The sequence below is a fragment of the Ornithorhynchus anatinus genome, chromosome 1 (assembly GCF_004115215.2).
Source record: "Ornithorhynchus anatinus isolate Pmale09 chromosome 1, mOrnAna1.pri.v4, whole genome shotgun sequence".
Taxonomy (NCBI): domain Eukaryota; kingdom Metazoa; phylum Chordata; class Mammalia; order Monotremata; family Ornithorhynchidae; genus Ornithorhynchus; species Ornithorhynchus anatinus.
Window position 1 is genome coordinate 26,253,604 of NC_041728.1, and position 23,142 is coordinate 26,276,745.

Consider the following 23,142-nt stretch of genomic DNA (forward strand, 5'->3'; position numbering starts at 1 on the left):
TTACATTGTCCTCTCCTCCCAAGTGCTTGGTCTACAGTAAGCGGCACGCAGTAAGAGCTCATTAAATACGACTGATTGACTGATTGAGGAAACCTGGTGGGGGTGGGGGGAAGGCTGGAGTGCAGGAGTCAGGGTCTGCTGCAAACGCTCCTGATCCCAGATACGACCACCAGCTGCCGGGAAAGGGTGTCCCGGGACCCCCAGCAGCCGGAGGGGTGCAGAGGGAGCTCCCTCTCTTCTCCCTCTCCCCCGGTTCTCCCCTAGGCTGTGCGGGGACCCTCCAAAGTTGAGGATTTTGTTCCTGTCCTGTAAATTGCACTCTCGCTCGCCAGCCACCAGTGGCTAAGCGGGCAGACACAATTGCAGCAGAGAAAACGAGAAATACAGGAAATGGGCCCGGGGTTTGGGGAAGGAGGGGGGCGGCGGAGAACTGGGTCTCCGTTTTTTCTCTTTCCTCTTGGACTTTAACTCAGCTCATCTTTCTTGAGGGAGAGGGAGGGGGAAGAGAGAGAAGGAGACGGAGAGAGAGGAGAGGGAGAAAGAGAAGAGAGAGAGAAAGGAGCGGGGGAGAAAGAGAAGAGAAAGAAGGAAAGGGAGAGAGAGAAGGAGAGAGAGAGGAGAGGGAGAAAGAGAAGAGAAAGGAGAGGGGGAGAAAGGGAAGAGAGAAAGGAGAGGGGGAGAAAGGGAAGAGAGAAAGGAAAGGGGGAGAAAGGGAAGAGAGAAAGGAGAGGGGGAGAAAGGGAAGAGAGAAAGGAGAGGGGGAGAAAGGGAAGAGAGAGAAAGGGGAGGGGGAGAAAGGGAAGAGAGAGAAAGGGGAGGGGGAGAAAGGGAAGAGAGAGAAAGGGGAGGGGGAGAAAGGGAAGAGAGAGAAAGGGGAGGGGGAGAAAGGGAAGAGAGAGAAAGGGGAGGGGGAGAAAGGGAAGAGAGAGAAAGGGGAGGGGGAGAAAGGGAAGAGAGAGAAAGGAGGGGGGGAGAAAGGGAAGAGAGAGAAAGGAGAGGGGGAGAAAGGGAAGAGAGAGAAAGGAGAGGGGGAGAAAGGGAAGAGAGAGAAAGGAGAGGGGGAGAAAGGGAAGAGAGAGAAAGGAGAGGGGGAGAAAGGGAAGAGAGAGAAAGGAGAGGGGGAGAAAGGGAAGAGAGAGAAAGGAGAGGGGGAGAAAGGGAAGAGAGAGAAAGGAGAGGGGGAGAAAGGGAAGGGAGAAAGGAGAGGGGGAGAAAGGGAAGGGAGAAAGGAAAGAGAAAGAAGGAGAGGGGGAGAAAGGAAAGAGAAAGAAGGAGAGGGGGAGAAAGGGAAGAGAAAGAAGGAGAGGGAGAGTGAAGGAGACGGAAAGGAGAGAGATGGAGAAGAGGGGAGAGAAGGAAAGAGAGGAGAGGGAGAAAGAAGAGAGAGAAAGGAGAGGGGGAAAAAGAGAAGCAAGAGAAAGAAGGAAAGGGCGTAGAGGGAGAGAGAGGAGAGGGAAATAAGTGGGGGGGGGGGAAGAGAAGAGAGAGAAAGGAGAGAGGGAAAGGCGAGAGGGAGACAAGGAAAGGGAGGAGAGGGAGAAAGAGAAGGAAGAGAAAAGGGGAGAGAGAGAAGGAGGAGAGGGAGAGAGTTCCTGGAGAATAGTGACCCCCTGAAAGAGTCCGGCAGTGGGGGAGGTCGTCAGCTCTCTCCAAGACAAACCGCAAACAAAAAGAAGCCCTCCAAGCCGCCTGTGCTTAAAGAAGTCGGCGAGCGGTGGGCAGTGGAAGGGGGGAGCCCGTGATGGTGGGCGGGCAGCGGCCGGCCGATGGGCCCCCGCCCCTGCCCCCTCCTCGGCCCCGGGGATGGAGGGGCCGGTGGCCCCACTCACCGGTCCCGGCGGCGCCGCCCCGTCGGTGTCCGTCGGTGCCCGAGCGCTGGCCCGCGGCCGGCCGCTCGCCCTAGCCCCGGTGGGCGGAGGGGACGGGGGAGGAGGGCCGGGGGGCCGGCCGGACGGCCCCGGCCCGGCCCCCTGCCTCCGGCCATTCGCCAGCCCCCGCCCGGGGAGGGGCGCCGGGGCCGAGGCCCCTCCCCGGCCGAGCCCGGGGCCCGCGGCAGAGGGAGGCTTCTCCCTCCTCCCTGCCCCGGCCGACTCGCCCCAGCGCTTAGCGCACGGCTCCGCGCCCAGGAGGGACGAGGAAGGAGCGAGCGGCTCCGAGAGGCTTCCCACGTGGGGAAGGGCGGGCGACGCCCTTAAGCGCGCACTCTGTGCCGGGCGTTAATCGGCCTGGCCCCGCTCGCTTTTCCACGTGGGACTCCATCCCCGTTTGACAGATGAGGGGGCCGAGGCCCACGGGGGTGAAGTGACTCGGCCAAGGTCACCCAGCGGGTAAAGCCCCGAGGCCGCCCCCGGTCCTCTCTCCGGCCCCGGCCACCCTCGCCCTCAGAGCCGCGGGATGGGCTCTCCTCCCAGCAAAATTGATAAAGGTCCCCTCCAAATAGAAGGAAAGGCCCTCCCTCCCCTCCCTGGCTGGCTCGGGAGAATAAAGGAAAAAAAAAAAAAAACCCAACAAAACAAGCACCAAAATCCACGGATGGTAGGCTCCTTGGTGGTAAGCTCCAAGTTGGCTCCCTCCCTCCCGGGGCTGGCTCAGGAGAATTAGGAGAAGCAGAAACAAAAAAATGGCGCAAAAATCCATGGATGGTAAGTTCCAAGTTTGCTCCCTCCCCCCCTGGCTGGCTCAGGAGAATTAGGGAAAACAAAAAACCAGCACGAAAATCCATGGACGGTAAGCTCCTTGAGGGCGGGGAGCTTGCATTCTGCTTCTGTGTTTCCAGGTTTTCAGTAGATGGGCAATAAAACGGATTGGCAGGACACTTCGGAATCACGTACGTGTGTGTGTGTCTGCAGAGATAACCCCACCCGGGGATCACGCCTGAACCCCAATCTCGACCTCCGGGATGGGGAAGAAACCCTACGGACGCTACTTACTTCTCCGCTAGGCGGGCGAGCCGCGGCTGGTGAGCGCATGACACCCTGGGGATGGAAAACTAACATCTTGGCCTCAGTCTCAACCGGCTGCTGCCTCCTCTCCAATAAGCTCTCCTTACCCTTCGGGGACACTGTAGGCATGAAATGAGATCACTGATGTGAAAGTGCCCTGGGAACAATCAGAGTGCATTATTATTATTAAAAGCAATATTAATCGCAGGCTCTGTTCTCCTCGGGACCCTGCTGTGTTTTGTGCCGACCGAAGGGACAGACTCTCACGGAGCAGAAAGCTTTGCTGTCCTGAAAGAGTTGAGGCACCACTTCCTAACACACCGGGACATTCACTGGACATTCACTGGACTCCTCTCCTCCAAACCCTCTAATCCAATTGCTTGCCGTGTGACCTTGGGCAAGTCTATTGACCTCTCTGTGCCTCGGGTCCCCGTTCTCCCTCCTACTTAAACTCTGAGCCCCATGTGAGACAGGGGCTGTGTTCAACCTAAATAACCTGTATCTACCCCAGCACTTAAAACAGTATTTGACACATGGTAAGCACTTACAAAATACCATTATAAAACAAGCCTCCAATGGCTACCCCTTTCCCTCCCTATCAAACAAGAACACCTCACCGCTGGCTCCCAGGCTCTCCACAATCTCTCACCATCTTACCTATCTGCTTCTTTCACCGGTTACTTCCCAGTTCACACTCATTGCTCCTCTCCAGCTCTACTTCTCACTACCCCTCACTCTAAATTCTACCCCTTACTTACATCGTCCTCCCTCCCCTCTGTGGAACCCTCTCCCTCTTTTCCCCTTCAAATCCCCGCAGTCCACCGCTTTTCCCATCTTCAAAAACCTCCTAAAATTTCATCTCTTTCAAGGAGTCTTCCCTGATTCATTCCCTGCAGCCCGGTCATATCAACTCAACAATCAGTCTTGGGACTTTTGAATATACACCCATCCTCCTCATTTATATATGTAAAGATTCAATTGCCAATAATCTATTCAGCGATTTTACCTGACATATTTGTACCTCTATGATATACTTTCTTCTGCTCCCACTATCTGTAAACAATTTCAATCTGCCTATCTTCCCCATTAGATTGTAAGCCTCTAAAGGGCAGGGCCTATGTTTTTTACTTTTGCTGTACCCTTCCCAGCACTTAATACAGCTATCTCCACCAAGGAGACCTTCAGTAAATATCATTAATCAAGAGGATGATGATGATGATGATGCTCCACTACTCAAATAACCCAGGTTATGGCATTTTTTAAGGATTACTATGTGCCAAGCACTGTTCTAAACACAAAGTAATTACATGGGGCTCAGTCTTCATTCCCATTTTACAGATGAGGGAACTGAGGTACAGAGAATTCATTCATTCATTCAATAGTATTTATTGAGCGCTTACTATGTGCAGAGCACTGTACTAAGCGCTTGGAATGAACAAGTCGGCAACGGATAGAGACAGTCCCTGCCGTTTGACGGGCTTACAGTCTAATCGGGGGAGACGGACAGACGAGAGCAAAGTGACTTGCCCAAGGTCGCAAAGCAGATAAGTAGCCGAGCTGGGATTAGAACCCCGGTCCTCTGACTTTCAGGTCCATGCTCTATCCACTAGGTCACACTGCTTCTGTTCCTTTTCCTCCCTGTTTGACTTTTCCAGCTCAAGGGCAACTGTCCATCCCCACAGACGAGGCTTCAGCCGATGACTTCCAATCAGGAGGGACAACGGGCTAGACCAACCTGATCTGTAAATTCTTAGCTCCATCAATCAATCGATCAATTGTATTTTTAAGGGCTTACTGTGTGCAGAGCATTGCACTAAGTATTGGGGAGAGTAAGTGCAAGACATTTGGTAGATACTTTCCCTTTCCACAATAAGCTTACAGGTTAGACTGGGAGACAAGCATTGAAATGAATTACGAATATGTCCACGAGTGCTCTGGGGTTAAGGGTAGAGTGAACCTCAAGGGTTTAAAGGGAACAGATCCAAGTGCATCCGTGACGCAGAAGGGTGAAGGAGTAGGGGAAAAGAGGGCTTAATAGGGGAAGACCTCTTGGAGATGGGATTTTAATAAGGCTCCCAAAGTGGGGAGAGTGGTGGTCTGTCATATATGAGGGGGAGGCAGGGCCAGAACAGAGGGAGAATGTGGGTAAGGGTCCAGCAGTGAGATGATAAATGTTCAGAAAGGTGGCATTAAAGTGTGCCGGCTGAGTTATGTAGGAAATCAGGGAGGTAAGGTAGGAAGGCGTGCTGATTTAGCGCTTTGAAGTCAGCGGTACGGAGTTTCTCTTTGGCGTGGAAGTGTATAGGCAAGCACTGCTTAATTCAATACCTTTCAATATCGGACCATATTCACACTTCTGCTCGATCCTGTAATTTTATCTTTTGTGTTATTTAATCATTTGTTTTTTAAAATGGTTATTTGGTTTTGGTCAAAGTTGTGAATGCCGGGATCACATGAACATACTTCACCTTATTTCCTGTGGGAAATAAAGTACTCTTTCACTGAATGTTCTACCTTCAAGGAGCCAGCCTCAGTGGAGCAGTATTTATTGACCACCAACGGGTCCACCATCCCTTTGGTCCTAATCGTGAAGCAGGTGGAAATTTGTCTCCGTGAGAAACTGTTGACTGTGCAGTACCTCCTTCCCGGAGCACATGCAAAGTCTGTGGCATTTTTAGCTGCTGACTGATGAGTGATTTGCAGAAGCAGTCAACCTTCAACTCCAGCCCGAGCTTCCCCTCTAGAAGACAGCCCGGCGGCCTCGGGCTTTGTTGGAAGTGATGCGGAACCAAAGAAGCCTGGGGGATGACCCGCCCGACCGACCGTATTCATAGCCGGCCCAGATCAGTCCGGAAGACTGCAGCTTGGATATTCACCACAACAAGCCACACGATTCATTTCCTGCTTGATCATTCCCGGGCTTTTCATTTTCCAGCGCTTAATACAGTGCCTGGAACGTAGTAAGCGCTAAACAAATACCCCAATTATTATCTTCTATTAGAAATTACTTCTTGGGCAATGTGCAGAAACAGAACTCCTCACCTTCCAATCAATCAGTCAATGGTATCTAGTGAGCGCTTACAATATGCAGAGCACTGTACTAAGCACTTAATGATAATTATTCTGGTATCTGTTAAGTGCTCACTGTGTGCCGGGCACTGTAGTCAGCACTGGGATGGGTAGAAGCAAATTGGGTTGGACATAGTCGCTGTCCACGTGGGGCTCACGGTTTTAATCCCTCTCAAGGGAACTGAGTCACAGAAAAGTTAAGTGACCTGCCAAAGGTCCCTCAGCAGACAAGTAGCGGGGCCAGGATTAGAACCCATGACCGTCTGCCTCCCAGGCCCGTGTTCTACCCATTGCGCCACGCTGCTTCCCAGAAGCACTTGGGAGAGTATAATACAACAGAATTAGGGGTCACGTTCCCTGCTCGTACGATCTTAAAGTCTAGAGGACGAGCTTACAGTCTCAAACCCACTCCTGCTCCCAATTTTCCCATCCCTGTAGACACCACCACCACCACCACCTTCCCTGCTCCAGAAACTCACAACCTTGGGGTCATCTTTGACTCCTCTGCCTTTCACCTGTCACATTACGTTTGTCTCCAAATCTCACTATTTTATTTTTTTTCTGATAGACTGATTCTCGAGCAGTACCGCCCTGTTGTCTCTGCAAGGCCAATCTGCAACAGAAAAGCCCACCTCAGGTTTGGGACGTATTGGGTGGGGAGAGGGTCACTCAAAGACAGAGACAGCCTGGGGTATAAATAAATGACTTATTTATATGAATGTCTGTCTCCCGCTCCAGACTGCAAGGTCGATGTGGGCAGGGAACGTGTCTAACAATTCTGTTGTATTCTCCCAAGTGCACGGTACAGTGCTCTGCACATAGTGATCGCTCAGTAAATACCACTGCTTGACTGATTGAGTGGGTAAACTCAAACTGGTTTTATCCACAGCCATTCCTCACTCACCTGGAGTGAGCGATGAGGGCCGAAAGTTAACGGGGGAGCTGATGAAACAGGTCCAGACCCTGCCTCTGTCACGACCTCAGGCGCAACATCGAGACCCAGTTTCCTCTAGCGGGGTGTTCTCTGTGCTCTGGTTTAACACGGGGAAGAAAGGACGCCTTGTAGGAAAGGGATTAGGTTTAAATAAATGCTGTTTCCACTGACTTCGCAAATCCTCTCTCAACTTTCAGACTCCTTTTGTTTCACCCGGAGTCTGTCTGACATCCAGCAATTCCCGGGTTCCCGATGGAAAAGCCCGGGAAACATGTGGGTGGCCTCCGGCCAGCCCTCACAGCCCGGATCAGCTGGGGCTTTTGTTTTAGCAAAACGACACTGTGTTAAACTAATTATGTGGCACACTGGTCAGTGAGTATTGGGGTCACACCAAAGGGAGCAGTTTATGCTACGTAAATGAATGAAGCTTCGGCCCCTGCTCTTTACAGGAAGAATGTTTCCTCTGAAAGCTGAATGGAAGAGTTTTCTCAGGAAACTAGGCAGTGTGGCTTAGTGGATAGAGCACTGGTTTGGGAGTCAGAAAGACCTAGGTTCTAATTCCAGCTCTCCCGCTTATTCTCTGTGTGACCTTGGGCAAGTCATTTCACTTCTCTGTGCCTCAGTTACCTTATCTATAAAGTGGGGATTAAGACTGTGAGTCCCATGTGGGACATGAACTGTGTCCAAGCTCATTAGCTTGTATCTACCCCAGCGCTTAGAACAGTGCCTGGCACCTAGTAAGTACTTAACAAATACCATAAAAAAAATAAAGAAATGAGTGATGTGCATTCTAGAATGATCACCTGGCATTCTTAATTTTCCATAGAGAAGGTCAATAATGCACACCGCCCAGTGTCGCTAATATAATAATGTTGGTATTTGTTAAGCACTTACTATATGCAGAGCACTGTTCTAAGCGCTGGGGTAGATACGGGGTAATCAGGTCGTCCCACGTGAGGCGAACAGTTAATCCCCATTTTACAGATGAGGTAACTGAGGCACAGAGAAGTGAAGTGACTTGCCCACAGTCACACAGCTGACGAGTGGCAGAGCCGGGAGTCGAAGCCATGACCTTTGACACTGAAGCCCAGGCTCTTTCCACTGAACCACGCTGCTAATATCAACATTACCATTATGACGGAGATCTTGAAAAATGGGGTGGGACATACTGGATAAGCCTTTTGGGGTTAATAGTCTATCTAAATGGGAAGCAGCATGGCTCAGTGGAAAGAGCCCGGGCTTGGGAGTCAGAGGTCATGGGTTCGACTCCCGGCTCTGCCACTTGTCAGCTGTGTGACTGTGGGCACGTCACTTCACTTCTGTGGGCCTCAGTTACCTCATCTGTAAAATGGGGATTAACACTGTGAGCCTCACGTGGGACAACCTGATTACCCTGTATCTCCCCCAGCGCTTAGAACAGTGCTCTGCACATAGTAAGCGCTTAACAAATACCAACATTATTATCTAAATCCTGCAAAACCCCACGTGCTTACTTAGCTCCCCTAACAGCAACCTGATCACTGGACCTCATCTTGTCTATCTTGCCGCCGACCACTCAACCACAACCTTCCTCTGGCCTGGAACTCCTCCCACTTCACATCTGACAGGCGATCACTCCCCCAACCTTCAAAGCTTTATTAAAATCACATCTGCTCCAAGACGCCTTCCCTGACTAAGCCCTCATTTCCCCTTCTCCCTCTCTCTGCTGCGTCATCCTGGCGCTTAGATTTGTACCTTTTATTCATCCCGCCTTCAGCCCCACAGCACTTATGTATATAAATATAATTTTATATTAATGCCTGCTTCCCCTTCTAGACTGTAAGCTCTTTATGGGTAGAGAACACCTCTAGGAACTCTTATATTGTACTCTACCGTACGCTTAGTACAAGTGCTCTGAACACAGTAGATGCTCAATAAATAGCATCGATCGATTGATCGATCTATCGAACTAAATGTTAGACACTGTTAATGGTGAAACCAGAGCTGGATGTGTAATACCGCACCAACCTGGGACCGGCCAATTTAAAGGACGAGTCAAAGGGCAGGCAGGGAGCTTCTGAGAAGCAGCATGGCACAGTGGATAGAGCATAGGTCTGGGAATCAGAAGGTCATGAGTTCTAATCCCAGCTCCGCCACTGTGTACTGTGTGACCATGGGCAAGTCAATTCACTTCCCTGTGCCTCAGTTACCTCATCTGTAAAATGGGGATTGAGACTGTGAGCCCCACGTGGAACAGGGACTGTGTCCAACCCATTTTGCCTATATCCACTCCAGTGCTTAGTACAGTGCCTGGCACATAATAATGTTGGTATTTGTTAAGCGCTTACTATGTGCAGAGCACTGTTGTAAGCGCTGGGGTAGACACAGGGGAATCAGGTTGTCCCACGTGGGGCTCACAGTCTTAATCCCCATTTTACAGATGAGGGAACTGAGGTACACAGAAGTTAAGTGACTTGCCCACAGTCACACATCTGACAAGTGGCAGAGCTGGGATTCGAACTCATGAGCCCTGACTCCGAAGCCCGTGCTCTTTCCACTGCGCCACGCTGCTTCTCATAGTGAGTGCTTAATAAATACCATCTTTATTATTAGGCTGCCATATGCCATATTATTATTTCCCAGATCTCCAAACAGGTGTCAGAGGGAAAAGTGGTGAGGTAGAGGGGAGAGGTGAACAGGAATGGAGTGTGAGGCCCTTGAAAGCCTCTTGGAAGAGGGAGGATAAGAGACGGACAGGAGATAAAATATTTTGGTGCTGGAAGAAAGCTGACAGTTAAGGGACTTTATCCAAGTATAGCCTAATGGCAAGAGCGGGGGCTTGGGAGTCAGAGGACGTGGATTCTCATCCAGGCTCTGCCACTTGCCTGCAGTGTGACCTTGGCAAGTCACTTAACTTCTATGTGTCTCAGTTACCTCATTTGTAAAATGGGGATTAAGACTGTGAGTCCCATGTGGGACAAGGACTGTGCCCAGCGCTTAGGATAGTGCTGGGCACATAATAAGGACTTGACAAATAACGAAATAATAATTATTACTATCCATGGGAAGAGATGAAGGGAGAACACATGATGAGGAAAACACATTTAGGGGGGAGAGAAAAAGATACACAAAAACACACACACACATAGATCGAGGGAATCCACAAGAGACAGACAGACACACAGACATGCAGAGACAGAAAAAAACCCCAAGGAAGATACCTGTGAAAAGCTAATCAGTCTATAGTGTTCTTTTATTTATTAAGTGCTTACTAGGTTCTAAGCACTATGCTGAGGTCTGGGATAGATACGGGAGAATCAGATCAGACATAATCCCTGTCCCAGCCCGGGTTTACAGTCCAAGAAGTAGGAAAAACAGGGATCTAGGTTAAGTGACTTGCCCACGGTCACACAGCAGGCAAGTGAGCATCGAAAGCATTAGCCGGCAGAGCAGGTAACCACGAGGAACTCTCACTCAACAGTGTTCAAACACAAGTCAATCAGTCAGTGAACATAAAGGCTGTGGAGCAAAAGGGGCTGGTCAGGGGTTCCTCTGGAAGAATGTTCATTCATTCATTCAATAGTATTTATTGAGTGCTTACTAGGTGCAGAGCACTGTACTAAGCGCTTGGAATGTACAAATTGGCAACAGATAGAGACAGTCCCTGCCCACTGAAGGGCTTACAGTCTAATCGGGGGAGACGGACAGACAAAAACAATAGGAATAAATAGAATCAAGGGGATGTCCATCTCATTAAAATCTCATTTAAAATCAAGGGGATGTACATCTCATTAAGAATGTTCTAATTTGGGGGGTTCAAGAGGGCTTCTGCATGACCTCACTACCAAATGGGAGCGGGTGGTGAAATTTTTCCTGCCCCAAGGTGGCCAAATGCCCGAAGCCGACCCAGGCCGAGGTTACTACATCTCTGAGTGTGGAATCTGACATTAGATTATAAGCTTCTTGTGGGCAGGGTGGTGGTGGTAATAGTGATTGTTAGGCATCAATAACGCCAAGGTTGTCAGTGACCTCCTCTTTGCCATATCTAATGGACTCTGCTCCATCCTAATCCTCCTTGACCTCTCAGCAGCCTTTAACACTGTGAACTGCTCCCTTCTCCTGAAAGTACTGTCTAACCTTGATTTCTCTGGTACTGTTCTCCCCTCATTTTCCTCCTACCTCTCTAGCTAAAGATTCTTTGACCTGTTCCTTCTCTGCCTCCCCCCCTCCAACTGGTGGCAATATGGGGGGGCGGCATGGAGGCTCATTTCCAGGTCCCCTTCTCTTCTAAATCTACACTTACTCCCTAGGGGAGTTCTTCCGCTCCCGTGGTTTCGGCTACCATTTCTACCTAGATGACTCCCAAATCTACCTCACTAGCTCTGACCCCCCTCCCTCTTTTCAATCTCACATTACTGCCTGCCTTCAGGATATTTCTACATGAATGTAGAGATCATCTTCCAACCCAAATCTGTCCTTGCCCTGCATTTCTTATCACTGTAGACAAAACCACTATCCTGCCTGACTCACTCTCATTCAACCCACAAATTCAATCCATCACCAAATTCTGTCAGTTCTAGCTTCATAACAGCTCTGCCAGTTGCTTGTCGTGTGACCTTGAGCAAGTCACTGCACTTCTCTGTGCTTTGGTTTCCGCAGCTATAAAATGAGGATTAAATCCTACTCCCTCCTGCTTAGACTGTGAGCACCATGTGAAACAGGGACTGTTTCCAACCTGATTCAATTGAATCTGCCCCAGCACTTAGAACAGTGCTTGACACATAATAAGCACTTAAAAACAATAAAATAGTAATAATAATAGTGTGGTGAGTTTGAGTATCCTATCTCCAGAGTGTATATATCTATAATTCTATTTATTTATATTGATGCCTGTTTACTTGTTTTGATGTCTCTCTCCTCACTTCTTTGTGGGCAGGGATTGTGTCTCTTTATTGCTGAATTGTACTTTCCAAACACTTAGTACAGTGCTCTGCACATAGTAAGCGCTCAATAAATACAATAGAATAGAATGAATGAATGAATGAATGAATGAATGAATTCTAAAATCCACGCTTTCCTCTCCATCCAAACTGCTATGGCAACTGTTCCAAGCACTTATCCTATCCTGCTTTGACCTCTGCATCAGCCTCCTTGCTGACTTCCCTGCCTTCTGTCTCTCCCTACTCCAGGCCTTACTTCATTCTGCTCCCTGGATCATTTTTCTAAGACACGATTCAGTCCACCTCTCCCCACTCTTCAAGAACCTCCAGTGGTTGCCCATCCTCCTCCATGTCAAACTGAAATTCCTTGCCATTGACTTTAAAACACTCAATCGCCTACCTTACCTTACTGATTCCTTACTACCTCCTCCTTCACTGCCAATCTATAATCTCTGTACTTTGATCTTATCTATCTTACCTCCAACCTCTCCTCCACATCCTGCCTTTGGCCTGGAATTCCCTCCTTCGCCATATCGACACATCACCACTCTCCCCACCTTCAAAGACTTATTAAAATCCCATCTCCAAGAGGCCTCCCTCTACTAAACTCTTCTTTCCCCTACTCCCTCCTCCTTCTGAGTTGAGAATGTACTTGGATCTGTACCCTTTAACCACTTGATATTCACTCCTCCTTCAGCCCCACAAAATGTATGACCACATCCATAATTTATATCTGTCTCCTCCTCTCAACAGTCAGTTCCTTGTGGCAGGGGGCATGTCTACCAACTCTGATGTATTGTACTTGCCAAAGTGCTAAGTACAATGCTCTGCACACAATAAACACTCAATAAATACAATTTTTTGACTGACTGGATGTTCCACCGACACCTCGAGCTCAGCATGTTCAAAACTGAACTCCTTGACTTCCCTCCTCCCCATCTCACAAGCCCAAAACCTTGCCATTGTCCTGGATTCCTCTTTCTCTCTTTCAACCCACACATTCAGCCAGTCACCAAATCCTATTGGTTTTTTCTTCATAACATCTCCAGAATCCACCCCTTTCTTCCCATCCAAACTGCCACCAAATTGATCCAAGCACTTATCATATCCCAACTCAATTCCTGCATCAGCCTCCTTGTTGACCTTCCTGCCTCCAGCTTCTCTCCGCTCCAGTCTATACTTCACTCTGCTGCCCATATCATTTTTTTCTGAAAAATCTTTTGGTGCACATCTCCCCACTCCTTAAAAACCTCCAATGGTTGTCCATCCCTCTCTGCATTAAACAGAAACTCCTAACGACATTAAGGCATTTAATCTTCTCATTACAATCCAGCCCACACACTTCCTTCTTCAATACCATCCTTCTTACTATGCCTCGCTCTTATCTCTCTCATGGTCTCTCTCCTGCCTGGAACTGCCTCTCTGTCTCTCCCCTACTTCATATCCAGCAGACCACTGCCCTCCTCATCATGAAAACCTTACTAAAATCACACCTCTTCCAGGAAACCTGCATTGACCAATATCCCATCTCTCTTTTCTTCTCTACTGCTTCACCTTTGCCCTTAAGCTCCCACCCAACTCTTCCCTCCACAGCACTTCCGTACAGATCTTTAAACTCTGTTGCTTCCCTCTTCCTGTAATTTATTTCCATATTAATCGGCCTGTCAATTGTATTTTTTGAGTAGTTATTGTGTGCAGAACACTGTACTAAGTGCTTGGGAGAATACAATAGAAAAATAAACAGACACATTCCCATTCCCATGTCAGTCTAACTCACTCAATGGTAGGCTCCTTGAGGGCAAGGATCGTATCTACTAGCTCTTCTGTACTCTCCCAAGTGCTTAGTACAGTGCTCTGTACAGAGTAAGCCCTCAATAAATACGAGTGATTGATTTTTCAAAATGCCTGGGGACATACAACAGAAACAAAAGACATATTCCCTCTCTACAAAGAGCTTGCACCCTTTTGGGGGAGACAGATCCACAAAATATATTCAAATTGTGGGAATAGTGGGAAAAATAAGGATCAGAAAGTGAGTAGAGCAAATCTGCCTTTTGTTTCTATGGTACTTTCTCAAATACTTGGTAGGTGCTCTGGGGCAGAGGGAGATGATGATGATGATGATGATTAGTACAGTGCATGGCACACAGTAAGCACTTTACAAATACCATTATTATTATTATTATTTGCTAAGCGCTTACTATGTACCAAGCACTGTTCTAAGCACTGGAGGAGATACAAAGTAATCAAGGTAACCAGGTTGTCCCATGTGGGGCTCACAGTCTTAATCCTCATTTTACAGATGAGGTAACTGAAGCACAGGGAAGTTAAGTGATTTACCCGAAGTCACACAGCTCACAAGTGGAGGGGATGGGTAGTCCAGTTCTGGTTGGGTATGGATTGTCTCTCTTCGTTGCTAAATTGTACTTTCCAAGCATTTAGTACAGTGCTCTGCACACAGTAAGTGCTCAATAAATATGACTGACTGACTGAATGAATGAATGAATGAATGGACAGGTGCTCTACCTAAGGCCAGCAGGCCCCCATCCGAGCTCCTAGACCGGGGGTTGGGAGGGGGGAAGGGAGAGGGATACAGGGGGAGGGTTGCTGTAGGATGAGCATCCTGGAAACAGTGGCTTTGAGTTGGGTCATGGTGTCAGCTTTGCTTTTGCTCACGGATCTCTCCAACCTCTCATGAGTTCAGAGGTGGGGTTGAACCTTCTCGCGGCTTGGCTGACCTTTCAACCATCTATTTGAAATAATTCCACCTGACACAAACCTGCCGCTTCCTGAGCTAGCTGTGTCTGCCTACTCGCTCCCTCTGGACTGTCAGCTCATCCTTTAGACTGTAAGCTCACTGTGGGCAGGGAATGCGTCTACCAACTCTGGTGTACTCTCCCAAGTTCCTAATATCTTGCTCTGCACATGGTAAGCACTCAATAAATACCACTGATTGATTATTTAATAAATGCAGTCATTTGTTGGCAGGAGGTACTGTGGCCTAGTGGAAAGAGCATGGAGGCTGGGAGTTAGGAGCCTCGAGTTCTAATCCTAGTATTTTTCAGTGGCTTGCTGTATGACTTCGAGTAAGTCGCACGACCTCTCTGTAAAATGGGGACAAGATTCCTGCTTTCCCTACCTCTTAGATTGTGAGCCCTTTGTGGGACAGGACCTGTGTCCTAGCTGATTATTTTGTAGGTATCCCAGCTCTTGGCTTAGTGCTCAGCACGAAGTACCTGCTTAATAAATACATGATTTTGATTATTATTAGTACACTTCCTGCCTCTAATTTTAGTATCCCTACACTTTAGAGCTTGTCCCTAATACCTACCTTGTACCCATCTACGTATCCGGCTGTTGAGTGGACCCTGATTCTAGCACCCTACACACTCACCCTTCCCTCTGCAGGCACCCAGAGTTTAAAAGAGCCTCCATATGCACACTGCAACCTCCTCCCTGCTCCAAACAACTCGGAGATGAAGTCGAACGAGTCATTTCCTAACACTCGAGCCATGCTTAGCTCTTGGACAGATTGGTATGAAGTAGGATCAGTCCATTTTCCCAGTGGCTACCTCAAGTAGCTATTCTGTTTCCACTGACCAGAAATGTAACCCACTTCCACCCTGCCTTTCAGGCAATCAGCCCGTTCCCTCTTTATTATCTGCTCTCTTCTCCTAGTACACTCCAGTTCGCACTCTTCATTTCTCTCACAATGTGCCTCCACGGTGTGCCTCATTTTCATCTCTCCTGCCATCATCCTCTTGATCGGGCCCTGTTTGGAGCTGCCTTGTCTTTCAAATTTGACAGACCACAGCTCTCCCCATTTTCAAAGCCCTTCTGAAAACCCATATCCTACCAGGAGGTCTTCCTCCATTAATTTCTAATCTCCCGTGCTTGTAAATCCACTACTGCCAGTTCAGCAGTACTGGGCCACCTACATACTTAAGTACTCACAACTTCCAAAGCACTTTTGTACACATCTTCCAATGCCTGTTACTTAAGCATCAACTTATATATATATATAATAATGTTGGTATTTGTTAAGCGCTTACTATGTGCAGAGCACTGTTCTAAGCGCTGGGGTAGATACAGGGTAATCAGGTTGTCCCACGTGAGGCTCACAGTCTTAATCCCCATTTTACAGATGAGGTCACTGAGGCACAGAGAAGTTAAGTGACTTGCCCAAAGTCCCCTTCTTCCTCCTCTCTGCCATTAATTTTAGTGTCTGTCACCCCCACTAGATTGTAAGCCTCTTGAGGGAAGGAATCATGTTCAATAATTCTATTGTACTCTGCCAAGTGCTTAGTATAGTGCTCTGTACACAGTAGGTGCTCAACAAATGCCACTTAATGACTGAACAATTCAGTATCTGGTTGTCCATTTGCTTTCTTTCATAAGTAGCAGATTCATTTGGTAACTACCAAGAGGTTTTTCAAAAGCAATATTAAAGAATTCAGTTAAAATGGTCCTCATCATTCAAAAATGATTGGTAAATGTTTATGTGAGTAGAAACAATCCAGCTGCCTTTCTGACAGAAACCCAAATTTATTTAATAATAAAGACATTGCTTCCAAATCTTCTGAACCGGCTTAAATCTTAATGGAGTCATTGATAGTGCATGAGAATCAAATTGGCCTTCCAATGGAATGGAAATATTGATTGATTAACTATAGAGGTTATCGGTCCAAATCAATCATGAAATCTCATCCTAGAAAAATGATCAGAGGCTACATCCTAAAAATTGTTTTGTGTTGTTTCTTTTTTTTAATTGGAAGGCATTCTTGTAGCCTCTACTAAAGTATTCTTTCCACTTAGGGCACAAATTCCTTTGAAAACCTGAACTCTCTCTGACCTCCCACAAAATAGCCACTTTAACATACAAGAAAAAACAATATAATATGTGTGTCCCAAAATAAACAATTGTTTAAAGTGCATTTTTCACCTTCTGAGACCTCAAAGAAAGAGTAACTTCAATGCTTACTGATAACACAAAAGGAACTTGGTGGAAAAATTACCGCTTGAAAAAAAAAAAACCAACTGTTAACTTTCTCATGCTCTTTGTTTTCTACTGGCAGCAGTCCAGTAAGCAGAAGAGCGGGTTCCTATTTCTCTTAGCTCGTAATGCTCCACAAAGCTTCCAGGCCCATTATGATGTCATTCCCAGATATAGGAAAATGTTTCTGGACTCAGGGGTTTTATGCCCAAGCTGAGTATCAAAGCAATTGCAGATGGACAGTTTCTGTAAGGATCTCTTTAGAGGTTGTTCATGGAAAGACCCTGGGAGCGGTTGAATGTTTTCTCACAATTCCTCCATAATAACGTGGAACTACGATCCATTTAGCAGATCTCAATCCTTTATTGGACAGCTCAAACAATCTGTAGTAATCACAAGTGTCTAACAAATACAGAACGCATACTAAACTCTTGGGATTATACACTGGAGGCAAGGGACAGGGCATCTGCCCTCCAAGAGCTTAAGGCTTAATGGGGGAGACAGGCAGATAAAAGAGCACGGGCCACGGAGTCAGAAGGATCCGGATTCTGTCTCCCAGGTCCGTGTTCCACCCACTAAGCCATGCTGCTTCTTATTTGTTTATCTGGGTTCTGATCCCGGCTCCTCCACTTGTCTGCTCTGTGACCTTGAGCAGGCCACTTAACTTCTCTGTGCCTCAGTTCCCTCAACTGTAAAACGGGGACTAAGACTGTGAGCCCCATGTGGGGCATGGGCTGTGTCCAATCTGAGTACCTCAGATGTACCCCAGCGATTATTAGAGTGCCAGGCGCATAGTAACGAATACCATTAAAAAATGAGAGCTGTTGGAAAAATAAAAATTCAGCTGTCAAAAGGAAGATTAAGGAAACATGGAGAACGAAATAAACAAGAGGAGTCCGCAGATTGACATTTCTCCCCCCTGCTCAAGCACCTCCTGGAGTTGGGGGCCGGGGAGGGGAAGGCGTCGCATTCTTTCATCACATCCTTTCATCTATTTTACATCTGTGGCAGAATAAAGCCAGGAACTAGACAGATAGCCATTACTAGAACTCTTCACCCAGGCCAGCCCTCTAAGGGCCAGATTTCCTTTCCGAAGACAAATTTTCAATGGATGAATCTGTTTGGAGGGCACTGCTGGACTCACAGTCTAGGTAGGAGGGGACGGCTCATGGGGCTCACAGTCTATGTAGGAAGGATTATGATTTAATCCCCATTTTACAGTTAAGGAAACTCAGGCACAGAGAATCCAAGGTCACAGAGCAAGCAATTGCTAGATCCACGACTAGAACCCAGGCCCTCTGGCTCCCAGGCCCTCTGGCTCCCAGGCCCACGCTCTTGCCATTAGGCCAAGCTGCTTCTCAGGCTACTGCTTTCTGAACTGGATTCCCTACCTTGTTCATCAGAGATGTCTCTGCAGCTTCACTAAGAAATTCTCAGAAAATGATCATCATAATAATGATGGTATTTGTTAAGCGCTTACTATGTGCCAAGCACTGTTCTAAACACTGGGGTAGATACAGATTCATCAGGTCCCTGTCCCATACTGGACTCACAGACACTAAGTAGGATCAGGCAAAGTCCTGCCTGGCGTTGGGCTCCCAATCTAAGAGGGAAGAGAGCAGGTATTGCCCCTCCATTTTTCAGATTCATAAACTGAGTACAAAGAGATTAATTGACCGGACTACTGCATCTGCCTCCCGCTGACCTGCCTGACCTGTGGTGGTCTCTCCCCACCACAGCCCACACTTCACCCTGCTACCGGATTCATTTTTCTAAAACACCATTCACTCCACGTCCCCCCACTCCTCAAGAACCTCCAGGGGTTGCCCATCCACGTCTGCATCAAACAGAGACACCTCACTATGGGTCTTTAAAGCACTCAAGCAGCTTGTCCCCCCAACCTTACCTTACCGATCTACTACAGCACAGCCTGCACAGCTAATTCCTCTAATGCCAACCTACTCGCTGTACCTCGATCTCAACTACGGCACCACTGATCCCTCGCCCACATCCTACCTCTGGCTTGGAGCTCCCTCCCCCTTCAGATACGACAGACAACCACCGTTTCCACCTTCAGAACCCTAATAAGGCCATATCTCCTTCGACGGGCCTTCTTCTTTTCCCCTGCTCCCTCTCCCTTCTGCATCATCTATGCCCTCGGATCTCTACCCTGTAATCACTTGATATTCACCCCACCCTCGGCCCCATAACACTTACGTACATAACGTCATTTATTTACTCACATTACTGTCAGTCGAGCCCTTTAGATTGAAAGCTCCTTGTGGACGGAGAGCAAGTCTACCAACTCTATTGCATTGTTCTCTCCCAAGTGCTTAGCACAGCGCTCTGCACACAGTAAGCACTCAAATACTGTTGATTGATTGCAGGCAGGATGAATATTCGTGAGGCAAGTTCCTCCAATCATTTGGGCCCGTCCCAGGGACTCAGACACTGGCATTTTTTCCTGTCATTATGTTTCCCATTCCGCTTTCCCTCCAGGTCTGCATGTGTCTGCCCCATCCACCCAAAGCCTGTGGCGGGAGTTGTAATCTATGCACAGATAGAAATATTCTGCTGCTGTCTATTCTTCTAGAAGCAGCGTGGTTTAGTGGAAAGAGCACAGGCTTGGGAGTCCGAGGAAGTGGGTTCTAATCCCGGCTCTGTCACTTGTCAGCTGTGTGACTTTGGGCAAGTCACTTAACTTCTCGATGCCTCAGTTACCTCATCTGGAAAATGAGGATAAAGACTGTGAGCTCCACATGGGACACCCTGATAACCTTGTACCTACCCCCGTGCTTACAACAGCGCTTGGCCCATAGTAAGCGCTTAACAAATAACATCATCATTCTTCGTCTTATTATTATTATTATTCTCACTTGCCCCTTCGAGTAGTATACGCGAATATACACCCTCCCTCCTTCCCTACTAGCAAATGGAGAAGTGACTGCTAATATCACACCACCTGACAGAATGTTCCATTTACGCAACAGTCATTGATGGCTACGGAATGGGTAATGGAGAAAAGCTTTTTAAAGTTATTAATTTCCCATTCCATTTTGCTTTGGGGAGAACAATTTTAGAAGGTACTCACCATTAAGGGAAGCGGCTTTGCTGACTAGGCATATGGGGAGTGAATCAGCTAAACTCCTTAGGTCTCTTGCCTCCTTCCTCACGACCAAGTCATATTGAACTTGCTTCCCCCTCATTGACTCCAATTTGGAGAATGAGATTGAGTGCCTGTGAACGTTTTGACTTTCGAGGCTTCTCGGCTCTACCATTTGTCAACATTTTTTATTTATGTGCATCTGACCTTGAGAAAATGAATGGGCAAAATCCGTGTTCCGGGAAGCAGGGGAACACCTGCAGGTGCTCTGCTTTTGGTTTATCACATGGAATGCTGAGAGGTAAACTTCCCGGAGTGATTTGTTTCATCCCTCTGCTCCAGCTGCAACGGGCCATTCCCACCCATCTTGGGAGAGAGGAAGGGCTTGATTTCAGCCCCTGGCCACCGAGGTCTGGTGGAGCTCTCGGCACCTGTTGGATCGGGCCCTCCGCTATGAAAAACTAAGTAATGAATCAAGGTTAAGCCCTTTGTCAGCAGTGATGCGATTAATCAGCGACCGAAAATTTAAAATAACCGATGTGCAGAGACCCGCTGCTTTAATTAATTGCTCCCCAGATTCTGTTCTAAATTCTTCCCTAGCTCACTTTCTCAGTACTCCTCGTGACCACCTCTTCCATCCCCAATCTATCCCTCCCTCCCTCCTGCCTCCAACTCTCTCCTTCCTCAGACCCTCCGGACCACAGCTCTCCCCGACTTTCCTCTCTCCCTGATGGACTTTAATCTCTGTCTTCCCTCCCTGTAGACTGTCTGAAAAAGAATTCTTGATCTTCCCTCCCAAATCCTGTCCTCCCCCTTACTTTGCCGTCACTGTAGAGCCCCACCATCCTCATCTCACAAGCCCAAAACCTTGGCGTTATCCTCTCATTCCACCCACATATTCAATTTGTCACTAAATCCTGTCAGATCAACCTTTACAACATCGCAAAAGTCTGCCATGTCCTCTCCATCCAAACTGCTACAATGTTCATCCAGTATTTACCCTACCCTGCCTTGAGAGGCAGCGTGGCTCCGTGGAAAGAGCACAGCCTTGGGAGTCAGAGGTCATGGGTTCGAATGTCGCCTCTGCCACTTGTCAGCTGTGTGACTGTGGGCAAGGCACTTCACTTCTCTGTGCCTCAGTGACCTCATCTGTAAAATGGGGATTAACTGTGAGCCTCACGTGGGACAACCTGATTACCCTGTGTCTACCCCAGCGCTAGAACAGTGCTCTGCATATAGTAAGCGCTTAACAAATACCAACATTACTATTATTATTAACTCCATTGCACTCTCCCAAGAGCTTAGTGCTGTACAGTTTCTACAGAATGGCTCTGGGCATGTCACTCCCCTCCTCAAATCCTCCAGTGGTTGCCTATCAACCTTCCCATGAAACAAAAACTCCTCCCTCTTGGCTTCCAAGCTGTCCATCACCTTGCCCCCTCTTACCTCACCTCCCTTCTCTCCTCCTACAGCCCAGCCCGTACACTCCGCACCTCTGCCGCCGCTAACCTCCTCACGGTGCCTCGTTCTCACCTGTCCCGCCATTAACCCCTGGCCCACATCCTACCACTGACCTGAAACACCCTCCCTCCTCACCTCCGCCAAACTAACTCTCTTCTCCTCTTCAAAGACCTACTGAGAGCTCACCTCCTCCAGGAGGCCTTCCCAGACTGAGCCCTCCCTTTCCCTCTGCCCCTCCTCTCCTCTCCATTCCCCCTACTTCCTCCCTCTGCTCTACCCCCTTCCCCTCCCCACAGCACTTGTGTCTATTTGTATATATTATTTATTAATTAATTTTATTAATGATGTGCATATATCTATGATTCTATTTATCTTGATGGTATTGATGCCTGACTACTTGTTTTGTTCTGCTGTCTATCTTCCCCTTTTAGATTTTGAGCCGATTGTTGGGCAGGGATTGTCTCTGTTGCTGAATTGTACATTCCAAGTGCTTAGTACAGTGCTCTGCACACAGTAAGTGCTCAATAAATACGACAGAATGAATGAATGAGTCTTCTCACACAACTAGGCACTCAGTAAATACCACAGATTCATTTCTAGACTGTGAGCCCCGTTTTGGGTAAGGATTGTCTCTCTTTGTTGCTGAATTGTACTAAGCATTTAGTACAGTGCTCTGCACACAGTTAGCGCTCAATAATGAGCAAATGAGTGAATGAGTGTATTGAATCGTATTTATTAAGCGCTTACTGTGTGCAGAGCACTGTAGTGACTGTAAAGTGGGGCCAAAACAATTTGTTACTAGCTTACCTAAAGTCTGATCTGAGAATGAGCTCATGCTTAGAAGACCAAGATTTTCCACCAAAATGGTCTCGGCATGTAGTCAGGGAATGTTCTTCCAGCCTTATGGGCCTGTCTGGATACAGTGTGACAACTCATCAGAAGAAATGGTTTTTGGGCATGCTCCCAGCTGCAGAATGGGTGAGTTCTGCCACATGAGTTCTCCTCGACATGGGCTTCTGCAAAAAGGTAACCCCCATTTTCAAGGAGAAATGGGTACAGAGGAATGAGGCTGAGGCACACAGATGACACTTGGAAGAAATTCTACCCTCAGGAGATGCCATCCTGAAAGGTTAAACAGAGAAGGGAAATCCTCAACTAAAAACAAAACAAAACAAAAAAACTAATCCTCAAAACTGTGTCTCTGGAGATATATTTAATGGCACCAGAGTTTCTGCCAACTACTATCACGCACCCTGACTCCGCAATTTATTTATCTGTAGAAGTTGACGTGACTCTAAGTTGTGAGAACTGGTTTTTTTTTTTTAATTTTCTGACTATTGGCAGTGATAAAACCAATCGTGTCCAATATTTTTAGAAGATGCCGTTCTTAGAAAGAATAGAAGATCATTTCCTTTCCCAGACATTGTTGGAACTGATAGGACTCTAAAATATTCTGGTTGTAATTCTAAATATGAGTCAGACAAGATAAACAAGGGAGCAGATTGAGATTGCCTTTTGGAATTGCATATTTGAGATGACAACATGCATTCTGGAGTTGTGTGTATGCTAATGTTTTGCAAATTTTGGCCTTGAGATCATTTAGTGTTGGTGTTTTCTGTACGATTAATAGACAAATACAGCTCTCTGACTGTATTAGATCTCTTGGGAGACCTTCTTTTAGCCTGATATGGATGTGAATGGTTAAACATTTCCCAGATCAG

The 23,142-nt window shown here is 47.6% G+C and overlaps 1 protein-coding gene across 2 annotated transcripts in view; it reads right to left on the reverse strand.

Annotated features, from left to right (window-relative positions):
• LHFPL2 (LHFPL tetraspan subfamily member 2) overlaps positions 1-23,142 on the reverse strand; it is a 183,498-nt gene that overhangs the window by 124,747 nt on the left and 35,609 nt on the right. The window contains exon 4 of one of the 2 annotated variants that reach the window (XM_029064720.2): positions 2,931-3,061. The gene's annotated coding sequence lies outside the window, so the exon portion shown is untranslated. Of the gene's footprint in view, positions 1-1,829; positions 1,908-2,930; positions 3,062-23,142 lie in introns of those variants that run through there. The other variant, XM_029064709.1, reaches the window with a different exon arrangement.